The sequence below is a fragment of the Malus sylvestris genome, chromosome 4, assembly GCF_916048215.2.
Source record: "Malus sylvestris chromosome 4, drMalSylv7.2, whole genome shotgun sequence".
Taxonomy (NCBI): domain Eukaryota; kingdom Viridiplantae; phylum Streptophyta; class Magnoliopsida; order Rosales; family Rosaceae; genus Malus; species Malus sylvestris.
This window is the reverse complement of record NC_062263.1, coordinates 15,237,879-15,249,320: the sequence shown is the minus strand read 5'-3', so window position 1 is coordinate 15,249,320 and position 11,442 is coordinate 15,237,879. Positions and strand designations below refer to the sequence as shown.

General features: G+C 39.8%; 1 pseudogene; it reads left to right on the top strand.

The window, feature by feature from the left end:
* Positions 1-1,895: 1,895 nt before the first annotated feature.
* LOC126619499 (protein COFACTOR ASSEMBLY OF COMPLEX C SUBUNIT B CCB1, chloroplastic-like) lies at positions 1,896-2,588 on the top strand (annotated as a pseudogene).
* The last annotated feature ends 8,854 nt before the right edge of the window (positions 2,589-11,442 follow it).

The window sequence follows — 11,442 nt, the reverse complement described above, 5'->3', positions numbered from 1 at the left end:
CAACCTTGAAAAGAAAAACTCCTTCTTTTTCCATGTCATTGCACATTTGATATTTTGTAGTACTGTGTTGATACTTTTTATTAGACACTTATTTTGGAGTATGTAGTACCAATAGCGAAGCCAAGAATTATTTGGTGGGTGGGCTAAAAGCTAAAATGATTACTATGAAATTAAATGCTTAAATTCTTTTTTGTTACCTACATAAAGTTGTATACTAATGAACATAAAAGCAATATTTTGAAGTAAAGAAATTATAACTTTGCAGAATTCAAGTTTCAAAAAGACTTAACAAAGAAATCCTTTTAATTTGCAATTTGCAATAAAAAGAAAACATATATCATCAATGTTATTCAACTTAACAAACAAAAAGAAGAAAAAGTATCTATTCAAGTTGTGCCCCTTGATTCTTAATATAATTGAAATCCTTTGTTATTTCATCTGAATCAAAATTTTCGGCAAGCTTTTTTTTTTTCATGTAGACAACCATTGAATCTGCTAAACACTCACTTTCTATCTTATTACGAAGTCTTGTTTTAATAAGATTCATTACCGAAAAAGCTCGTTTAGTCCTTGTTGTAGAAACGAAGAGAGTCAATACAAGTCAAATTGACCTATCAATCAAATAATACCTTTAGGAATCATTTGGCAGGTCGGACTGTACTCACTATTTCAATTGGATATGATAATTTATACACCAAATAGTACTGACTAAATAATCGAGTGTTTGGTGCAGTATCAGACTAATGTCGGATTATTTATAGTGTCTTGGTACTGCATCGGATAACAAGATTTTTTTTTAAGAGAAAATTGATACAAAAACTCATGGAAGATAAAAAAATTTGTTACACCAACACAAATAAGAAAAGAGGGAGAACAAAACCAGGCAGCCGCCTAGCACCCACCATCGCCTGTCAGATTTCGTCATCTCAAATTCTCCATGGTTTCCAATCCATCGATATAAAAAACCCAGATGAAACTTTCCTAATTTTGAGTTTAATTATCTCACAGCAAAAAAAATTTTATCATCAACTAATCCCAAAATCCATATGAAATCTCTTAATTATTGATCCATTGTCATGGGTTTGAAAACGAAAACGGTTGCTGAGCGATGCGATTGTGGCCACACGCATTCAAGGGATTTCAAGATCTTTTATGATGTGTTTGTCGGCAGGACGTCACGGGTTGGGTTTAATTTGCCAGTCGAAAAGCTAGAGAATTGTTGTTGGGTCGGAGAAGAAATAGGAAGAACAGTAAACGAATTCTGCAATGCAGAAGAGTTTGCAAGAGAAGGAAAGTGAAAGCGACTCGACTAATAATACAGCCATTTTGGACAGTGTTGCTAGTACCATATTATATTGGGCCTCATTACTTGGGCTTCCAGACATTGAGCCCATGATTCATGTAAAAGGGGAGGAGCTCTTAGTCTATAAAAGGGCCTCCTCACCCTCACAATCCTCAGGTCCCATCCTCACATACAAAGCCACAAGGCTCACAAACAAAGAAACTTTCTCTTTCTCTGGGGGACTCCCCTTCACACTTGTAATCTATACATTCATACAAAGAAATACAATCAACATCAGTGTGGACGTAGTCCAAACATTGGGGGTGAACCACGATACATCTTGTGTTCTTTACTTTCTTGCAGATTCACGGTTGGATTTACGTTGTTCCAAGACTCTTCCGGTTTTGTGCATCAACATTTGGCGCTGTCTATGGGAATCGACAGGAAAAGCTATGTCGGTTCTCTTTCAATTTTTCACCTCACCACTGTCCACCTTGAATCTGCACAACCCAAGAACCTAGAACCTCCCTTCTTGGGCTTTTCCAGAAAACCGCAGACCTCCAACTCTTCATCTTTCTCTTTCTTTTTTCTTGAGGGAGAGGGGGCGAGTGCTATGGCAGCGAAAATGCTATCATCCCTTCCGCACCCGCATCCAAATCCTTCCAGTTCTCGTCCTCTGAAAATACTCCACGTAAACCACCACCAGCAGAGGCAGCAGCAACCATGGCGGCTAAGCCATTGTTCATCAAGAAGTTCAGGAACTAATAAGAAGAGAGATGTGGTGATGAGCTCTCTCCTTGAGTCTCTTGTTAGTACGTCGTCATCTCTGGTACCTCTCTTACTGGAACCACCGCAACAACTGAATGCATCCAGCAGCAACATCAGCAGCTTTCTCATGTTTGTGGTTGCAGCTGCAGACGGTGCCGTAGGTTATTCATTGGCCAGTTACTACACATCCCTGGGTCTTTTCGTCATCTCTGCTCCTGGCCTTTGGTCCCTCATCAAATGTTCTGTTAAATCCTAGGTCATGTAGAAGACTTTTGTAGGTGAAGAGAAGAAGGCACCAAGCTAAGTTGCCGGTGAAATCCTCTCTTTTTTCACTCGCAACAATTTTGTGGTCATTGATAGAGGAGAGACCATTACATTTGAAGGCATGATGGTTCCAAGTCAAGGTCAAGCGACATTGCTCACTTTTTGCACCTGCATCAGCCTCGCAAGCGTAGCTCTTATTCTTACCATAACTATTCCCGATTTCAGCAATAACTGGTTTTCGCTCACCACCTTAAGTCCGTTGGTGGGCGCTTAACCTCGACGACTCCCTGAAAGGCGTACAAGAACGTCTCTGGGTGTATTTATGAAAAGAATATGAAAAGACAAACACCGTGCATCTCATTCTCTGGCAAATCTAACGCGCTCTCGACGATCAATCTAAAGATTCGCCGTCGTTCATCGATCCTATTTCTCCGTTGAAGTCCCAAATTCCATTTCTCTGTTGAAATCCCAAATCATTTTTCCCCTGATTTATGAGATTTAGATTGCGTTTGTGATTAATGTCGATCACATTAAATAACGCCACCATCAGGATCGACATCACGCCGTCGTCTGGGTTCACGGGTAATGGGTTGATCTTCGATTCATCGGAAAACCACCGGAGAGTTACTGTGGGTGAGGTTACGGTTTGTTCTTCAAGTTCATTGTCGATTGGGAAGAACAACGACAATGGATCAGAAAGCAACAACGGTGACGAAAATGACGAGGTTCAGAGCTCGTATAAAAGGTTTGTTGGATATGATGAATGAGCTAGAGGAAGTTTTACTTGTGAGAAAAGGAAGAAGAAAAAGAATGCCATGTCTGGCAAACAACATCAGTTACAATGGCAACTAGTGTGCCTGCGTAGTTGGGTACATTCTAAACCAAAGCTCCCCAATACCCTCCCCGACACTCAGGCCCCGGGCTCTCCTCGAACCAAAGCTTCACTCAGTTTCACCATGTGAGGCAAGACAAGCAAGAAAATCATTAGCCAGCTCAGCTCCACCCCCAGCACAACTGCGAAGAAACCCACTTTTCTGAGAAAGCAAAAGTAAAAAGCCAATGAGCTGGAAATGCAATTGTGGGAGATCATTGCAAGCATCCAATGCAGTCTCTTCAGATTCCATGGGCATTGACCACCAGTATAGCCAAAGCAGAAAGCAACAGTAGAAAAAGAGAGAAAATTAATGAAAAAGGAAAAGATGTCTGGAGATGGAGAAAAGCTGAGGAGGAAGTGGAAAGCATGGCACACCCATACCCACTATCATTGATGAATATTTTATTAACTTGTTTTCTGCATACTGGAGCAATTATTGTATAGTTATACTAATGTATAAAGAAGGCACATGCCAAAAAAAAAAGGCAAAATAATGGGCTGGAATATTATGTGGAAGACCAAGGCCCATATGCCCAAAATAGCCAGGCCCTATGGCTTCAAACTCCAACCTTCATCCCTCCACTTAAGGTTCACCTTCTATTATCACCAACCAGGTGATCAAAAGTACATCCAGTACTCCAAAATTATTTAGCAGCCTGTCGCTATTATCACCAACCAGGTGATCAAAAGTACATCCAGTATTCCAAAATTATCTGGCAGCCTACGCTATTATCACCAACCAGGTGATCAAAAGTACGTTCACCAACCAGGTGATCAAAAGTACGTCCAGTACTCCAAAATTATTCGACAGCCTGCCGCTATTATCACCAACTAGGTGATCAAAATTACGTCCAGTACTCCAAAATTATACATAAGCATCACTCATGTCAATCATACATAAACATTCATGAGCATCACTCATGTTAATCATACATAAACATTCATGAGCATTACTCATGTCAACATCCATGAGCATCACTCATGTCAATCAACATAAACATTCATGAGCATCACCCATGTCAATCAGCTTCGAAAGCTTCATTTACAAAATCTCTAACTTCAAAGCTTCACTTTCAAAAGCTTCACCTACAAAGCTTCAATGCATGGTATACAAAGATCGCCTCCGAACAACCTCCACTTCAGCCCATACATGGATTGAATTTGAAGTTTCCAGCCAACAGACTCTATTAACTGAAGACATGGGGGACTACACTATGTACCATATATTGGGCTTTCGCGACTGGGCCTCATGAAAAATACATGGGGGACTTAGCCCATCATTTATGTATTGAGGAACAAACCCTTATTCTATAAAAGGGACTCCCTCACTTTCATTAGAGAGCATCCATTATTCATATATTGAGGAGCGAACCCTTATTTTATAAAATGGACTCCCTCACCTTCATTAGAAAGCATCGCCGCCAGCTGAGCAACCACCTCGCCGCGAGTATCACTACTAACCCATCATTTATGTATTGAGGAGCAAGCCCTTATTCTATAAAAGGGACTCCCTCACCATCATTAGAGAGCATCGCGCCTGCTGAGCAACCGCCTAGCTGCGAACATCAACTCTAGCCCATCATTTATGTATTGAGGAGCGAGCCCTTATTCTATAAAAGGGACTCCTTCACCTTCAACGCCACAAGCTGAGTCAACCAAGGCAACATAAGCCACAAGCCGAGCAGCCACACAACATATGCTACTTCTAGTTGAGCATCATTTCACAGTGAGCACCGCCCCATATCGAGTATCAGTTCTAGACGACATCTAGTTACTTCGGCCCACACATGGACTAAATTTAAAGTCTCCAGCCAAAAGACTCTCTTGACTGAAGACTTGAGGGACTATTGTTGGTACCATATTATATTGGGCCTCGTTACTTGGGCTTCCAGACATTGAGCCCATGATTCATGTAAAAGTGGAGGAGCCCTTAGTCTATAAAAGGGCCTCTTCACCCTCACAATCCTCAGGTCTCATCCTCACATACAAAGCCACAAGGCTCACAAATAGAAAAACTCTTTCTTTCTCTGGGGGACTCCCCCTTACACTTGTAATCCATACATTCATACAAAGAAATACAATCAACATCAGTGTGGACGTAGCCTAAACATTGGGGTGAACCACGATACATCTTGTGTTCTTTACTTTCTTGCAGATTCATGGTCGGATTTACGTTGTTCCAAGACCCCTCCGGTTTTGTTCATCAACAAGTGTTATTAAGCGGGTATACACTGTACAAAATAAGTGAAACTAATTAAATAATCCGGTGGTTATTGATGTGAAATAAAACAACACTCAAATTAAACCATCTTATTGACAATTGTAGTAAAGATGTAAGTAGGGATCATTCTAGACCGGGGATTATAAGGGCTTGCTAATCTACTTAAAACTGACTTAAAAACATAAAACTAGGCTTGAAAACACTTTACTAGACTCAAAGAACTCAAAACAAACTAAAAAGACTCAAAACAACACAAAACAATCAAATAGACTCAAACTAGACACTAGGAGGTGATTTGGACGAAAATTGATTTTACTTTGACTCAAAACACTTTAAAACACTTAAAACACAAGTTTGGACAGATTCTAACTAATTTGACACAATAAAGAAAAGGGGATTGGGTTTTTGATGAATTTAAAGTAAAACAAGTAAACTAAAGACTTAAACAGATTTTGGCATGAAATTGGGATAAATGGATGGGTGATAAGCTAGCTAGAGGGTTCTTCTCCACACATGATACACTTGCATACAAAACGATTTCCAGTTGCTTTTCCAATAAACCATAAACCTCAACACCCCTGATTAACCGTGAACAGCACTAATTAACCCTCAAATTTTCCTTAAATCATTAAATTGGAAGGATAATGCATCGACAATCCAAATTATTCTCCAAAAGTTCCCTACATGAACAACATAATAGAGATACAATCAAAGATCATTAAGCTTTGTGAAAATCATAAGTATTGACAAAGCGTTCATAACTATGATGAGCATGATACTCCTGCTAGGAATCTACTTAACACGATTGTGACTAACAACCTCCACTATTTGTGAATATAAGTTCATAACGATTAGGTGAAAATCCCTTATATTCTAGCATCAAATTCATGCATGAAAATTAAGTATGCTTCCTTAATCCACAAATAAGAATAAGTTCTAAATCAAACAGTTAAGTAAATTGCATTCACGATTCATAGAATCACAACTGGAAGTAATCAATTCATATTTCAATTATGTTCATGGCTTTGAATTTCTCCCTAGCTAAAAGGAGTTTAGCTCCTCATGTTCGCAAAACAAAGATACATAAACTTAGACATTAAAAACAAATATTGAAAACACCTAAAAACGTTCCAGCAATCCAACTTGAATGGCAAGCACGTCCAAGGTTCTCCTTCTTCTTCTTTGCTGCTGCACAAGGTATGGGTGAAGGTTTGGATGGTGTATTGTATGGAACAAAAGAGTGAAAGTATGAATGGTGGTGTATAAAGAGTATATGGATGTGGCAGAATGTGTATTGTGGTGATGAATGGTTTATGTTCATTGCTATCTAGAAAGGCCACAGCAAAGACTTATTTATTTTCCAAAGTAGGTAAAAACCCTAGGAAAATAAAGCTAAGGTGCGGTAGAAAATAAAGAGGCAAGGAAATAAAGTTTTTTTTTATTATTGTTTTTAGGATCTTTTTCTCCAAATCTACTAGGAAAAGGCTAAGTAAAAGTTAGAAATCCAAAGGGAAAAAAAGGGTAAGAGGGTGCGGCAAAGCAAGGGAAAAGGGAAAGGAACCTAAAAAGAAAGGGAAAGTGTTCCCCTTGTGCGGCAAGGAAGGAAAAATGCAAGGCTTGTGCAACAAAGGGTTTAGAAAAGAGGAAAGGGCACGACACCACCTTCGGGTAGGATTAGGTCTTCTAGAAACATATAAAAATTAAGTGTCCCAAAGTATTTAGGACACCCCTCTGTAGCTGGAACTTAGGTGAATTAGGATTAGGAAAGGTTTAGGACAAAATAAGGAAACTTGATTGGCATTCCTTCTTCCTTCTAATTTTCTTCACTTCTTTTGTCTTGAATTTATTTCCTTCATCATTTTGACACATTCCTAGCATTCTTTTGGTCTTCAATTTCGTCCATCCTTCTTCTCCAAGCATGGACTATCCATTCCAAGCCCAAAAATGCTCCAAAAGGCACCAAAATGCACTTTCTTGCTACTTTAGCCCTTTGAACCTACAAACACACGAAAATAGCTTAAAATACATAAATAACTATGAACTAACAACATAAATGCAAGAAAACAAGCTAACTAAGTCGCATAAATATGCTTCTATCAATGATTTAATGCGGTAGAGCACCAAACAACTAAATCCAGATTGTTAATCCTATCTGGTCCCTTATACGAGCCGCCAATGAGGGCTTAGGACCTCTTCAATAGATGTAGAACGTGTATCACTCTCTAATGTATCATCATTATCTATTTCTAAAAAATGAATTGATAGTTTTAAACCTCTTCATTAGCCAAACGGTTGGACCTAACAAATTGAACAATAATAACACAATTGTATATGATAAATTATATCTAACAAATTTCAAGTACGAATTTTTAAAATTCAAACAATAAACAAATAAACAAGATCAAGAATTAAGAATAAAGTGGTAAAAAAAACCTTTACAAGTGAAGAGAAAATTAGTAGACTTTCACGTGTGTAGACTTCATAGGCTACTGTGCCTTCAAAACAGTAGAAAAGCGTGTTTTTTTTTTTTGAAAAGATACGATAGTAGATTCATTTCATTAATAACTGCATTACAAAGGTTGATCCATCTCTAAACAAAGAGCTACATACAGTCCTCAACAAGTATATCAGTTATGATACTAGGAGGGGAACCGATCCATTCATAGCTTTGCATCAAAGATAAGCCGACTTTTGCAAGGTGGTGAGCAGCAGCGTTTGCGTTTCAACAAATGTGGGTGATAGTTGCTTCAGTGATTGTATTGAGTAGAACTTTGCAATCCTCCACAACTTGTCCGATGGGTGACAAATTGAGGATAGGATCCCTCAATGCCTCTACAATCTGAAGCGAGTAGGTTTCAATAATAAGTGATTGATAACCTCTATCAATCGCCCATAGCAAACCTGCTTTCATTGCCATCGCTTTCGAGATCAGTGGGGAGGCTATATCTTCAAAACTTCCAATACTAGCAGCCATAAAGAGACCATCACCATCCCTGATAATGGTACCGAACCCAGTAGCAAGGCTCTCTGCCTTCCCGGACACATCTACGTTCCTCTTGTGCTGCCCTCGGGGTGGGACAATCCATCTGGAGGTGGTTCGTAAGTTTTTGTCCTATTCTGGTCCTGCATTTGTGGCTCTGGTAAACTCCAACCACCATTGAATAGCATTAGCAATGCAAACCTCAGGAGACACCATCTCATCGTCCTAGAGCTTCTTGTTTCGTGCCCCTCATATTGCCTAACATGTCATCAGAAACTCATCAAAGATTGCCTTGGGTATCAGATCCACAATCTCATTTATATATGCCATGAAGGATGGAGGGTGAGCGTTCATGAAGAGTGGACCCACCTGCGAGCTTAACCATGCATATTTCACATAATGGCATTCCTTCATTAGATGGATAGTAGATTCCTCATACCTACCACATAATACACATTCCACATCTGTTATAACATGTCTTGCCACCAAATTAGCCCTAGTAGGAACCAATTCATTAGCAAATCACCATATGCAAAATTTTCACTTTTGTGGGTTGCAGCCAACTCCTTGCCACATGGTAGGCTAACCTAACCGTAAACCTTACATGTCTCTCATGGTGCCACAGTAAATGGTCCGCTGGATTTCGAACACTTAATGGAATTGTCCGAATCAAATTTACCTCCTCAGTAGAGAAGAGGTTTTCTAACATATTAATCTTCCAACCTTTTACTATTGGATCGATCAACTCATCTACTGTTACCAAAGCGCAACCCACTAGTTTGGGCGAATATGGGTGAAATTGAGATGGGATAGGGATCCAAGTGTCCTACCAGATATGAATGGATTGCCCAGTGCCCACCTGCCATCTTAGACCCAAGCTTAAAACTTTCATTGTAGTGCAAATGCTTTTCCAGACATATGATGTTCCAGATTTCAATGTGGTCTCCATAAAAGAGCAATTTCGAAAGTACTTAGCCTTTAGAACCGTAGCAACCAATAGTGAGGGTCTGACATCAATCGCCACCCCTGCTTTGCTAGCATACTCAAATTGAATGCATAAAATAGTCGAAACCCAAGTCCACCCTCGCTCTTTGGATTACAAAGGCGATCCCAAGAGCATTAATGCAGCTTCTTTTCTCCTTCGTTACCACTCCACTAGTAGGATGCAATTAACTTGTTTAAATCATCATCAAAAGTTTTGGGAAAAAGAAAGCAATTCATGGAGTAGTTTGAGATTGCCTGCGCCACTGCCTTCACCAACACCTCCTTCCCGACCGCACTGAGCATCTGACATTTCCAACTCTTTAATTTCTTCCATAAACGATCATTGAGATTCCCAAAACACAAGCTCATGTTCCTCCCTACAAGTGTTGGCATACCAAGGTATTTCTCATGTCGCTCCACGTGGTTCACACCAAGGATCTCAACAAGTTTACGTTGTATCGGTCATTTCACATTTCTGATAAAACAAGACTCACTTTTCTCAAGGTTAACCTTTTACCCCGAAGCATGTTCATAAATCTTTAGAATCTCCCTTACTTGCCTGTAGTCTGATTCCTTTGCTCGACAAAATAATAGACTATCATCTACAAATAGCAAATGACTAACCGCCGGTGCTTCCGTACATATGGAGATACCTTGAATCCTTCCCTGCCGTGCCTGCTGAGCAATTAGTGCTGACAATCCCTCCACATAAAGAATAAATAAGTACGGTGAAAGGGGGTCACCCTAGCGTAATCCACGCGATAAGAGTATATAGCCCCGTGAGCAACCATTCACCAAAACAGAGTACAAGACCGTAGTCACGCAAAGCATGATGAGTTTGATCCAATGTTGAGAAAAGCCCATTTTGATAAGGATTTGATGTAGAAACCCCCATTCAATCATGTTGTATGCCTTACTTATATCTAGTTTTATCGAGGCAAATCCTTTATTCCCATGACGTCGTTGAAACAAATAGTTAGCTATTTCTGATGCTAAGAAGGTATTATCTGCAACATGATAACCCGGCATGAATGTGCACTGTGTCTGCGAGATAATCTTTGAAATGTACCCCTTAAGGCAGTTCGTAAGGACCTTAGAGATGATTCGGAACAATACGTTACGTAAGATGCTGGGCCTAAACTGAGCTACCTCTTCCGGTTGCTTGGTTTTGGGGATAAGGGTCATATTTGTAAAGTTTATTTGCTTCAAAAGTCTTCCTATGGCTTGGAAGTTTTTGACTGCATTTGTTATATCTCCTCTAACTATATTCCATAATTTTTAGAAAAGGAAGGGATTCATTCCATCGGGTCCTAGCGTTTTGGACGGTTGCATCAGGAAGATCACCTCTCAAACCTCCTTATCAGTGAATGCCACATCCAGCGTGCTATTCATCTATGCCATTAGCTTAGTTTCCACGACATCAATGATTTCATCATCCAGATTGTTCCCTGCCTTTTTAAATATATCTTGAAAGTATGTAATCACAGTGCGCTCAATTCCTACATCATCACAGACCCAGTCACCTCTTGCATCTTTCAACCGCTTTATTGAGTTCTTTGCCCTTTTATTCTTGGCTCGCTGATGAAAGAATCGTGTGTTATGGTCGCTGGCCTTAATCCATAAAGCACATGATCTTTGCCTCCAATAAATCTCCTCCTAACCAAATAGTTGATCAAGTCGCTGCATTAACCGGTTTCATTCAGCCAGTGCAACATTCGTGAGAGCTTGGGCAAGGATGAAGCCTAACTTTTGGCGCACAACGCTAATTTCCTCATGCCTGCCTTTAAATACTTCTTGCTGCCACTTTAATAAAGTTACCCTTGTGGCCCTGATTTTGTTTACAATCTGAAACATCGATACACCAATAGTCTGCTAGTTCCAAGCATTACAAATAATACCTTCACACTCCTTATGATCAGCCCAGAAATTTGTGAACCGAAGCGCTTTACCTTTGCACTTACCATGATTCTGAGGTCCATCAATTTCCACAAGAATAAGCACATGGTCAAACTTCCTAGGATCAAGGTGTAAAACCTTAGCGTTACTGAACATCTCCTTCCACCTATCTG